Source organism: Tupaia chinensis, unplaced genomic scaffold, assembly GCF_000334495.1.
Source record: "Tupaia chinensis unplaced genomic scaffold, TupChi_1.0 Scaffold147980_1, whole genome shotgun sequence".
Lineage (NCBI taxonomy): Eukaryota > Metazoa > Chordata > Mammalia > Scandentia > Tupaiidae > Tupaia > Tupaia belangeri.
In genome coordinates this window covers 30,589-31,723 of record NW_006207830.1, presented here as the reverse complement: position 1 = coordinate 31,723, position 1,135 = coordinate 30,589, and the positions used below count along the sequence as shown (strand labels likewise).

General features: G+C 41.5%; 1 pseudogene; it reads right to left on the bottom strand.

The window, feature by feature from the left end:
• Window positions 1–293: 293 nt before the first annotated feature.
• Window positions 294–905, bottom strand: LOC102476082 (COP9 signalosome complex subunit 8 pseudogene; annotated as a pseudogene).
• Between the last annotated feature and the right edge of the window lie 230 nt (window positions 906–1,135).

The window sequence follows — 1,135 nt, the reverse complement described above, 5'->3', positions numbered from 1 at the left end:
CAGGAATGCTTATTTCATGAGTCACCAGGAAACACAAATTCACCACATAATACTGACGGGTGCCATCCAGACTGTTACATATTACAAAATGGAAATTGTTGCAATGATTATTCAGTGTAATGTTTAAGGTCAAAATATATATAATATGTTTTATATTATCTATGCATTTTATCACATAGTAAGGAATGCTGAGATGCTTAATCCATCCAATGAATTGAAAATAAAAAAATTCTCATTTCTGTATTTGTCAGTATACAGGATTCTGAAGGTGGATCTTGAACTCAGATGATAGATCAGTTTTTAAGAAAAGCCACATAATTGCTCAGCCTGGCTAACTGCTGCTCATTGGGAACTGGTGGAACTGAGGCAGACTCTGATAAGGGAATAAACTGATTAAAGGAAACATCCTGGGCTCCTGCAACTGGTTTTCTGGGCAGAACCATTCTCCTGGTGGAGTCAGCTTGCCATCCCTGCTTCAATATACCTTTCACAGCCTCTTCTATAGAAAGTCCAATGAAGGTTGCAAAGTCATCGATGATGATCGAGGTGTAGGCCTGAGAGATCAGGGAAGGCACGCCTCCACGTCGCCTCTCTGAGTGCTTCCATGATGAGCTGGACTGTCTTGGAACACTGCTGAGCATTGATGGTGGGGTAGATCCCTGGGAAATCTCTCTGCCAGATTCTCTGCCCTACTGACCAAACCCCCCAACTTCAGAATTTGCAGATTTTGTAGCAGGTAGTATTCTTTTCCAAATATATCTTACAATATTCATGTCACCATGAAGCAGATACCACGCTAGAAGCTGGCCATGCACTAGGGACATAGCAATTCCTTCAGAAGCCTTGAGCTCCTGGTTCCCGCACTGATCCAGCAGCTTTTTGAAACTAAAGGCATCTTTTGCCATCACCACACTGGCATCTTCCCAGCAGGTTCTGCCATGGAAGCTTCCTGGCGGCCAGACCCTAGACTGTCTCTCCTCTTGTCTTATCTTGATTGTGCTTTGGTGTACTATATAAGGCATCACTTTTTACTCTTACTCTATGGTCACAAAAATGTACTTCGATAACAAACTACAATGGGATGTAATTTTTATATGGCAAATATAATTAGTGATTTATAACCTATATGTAACTG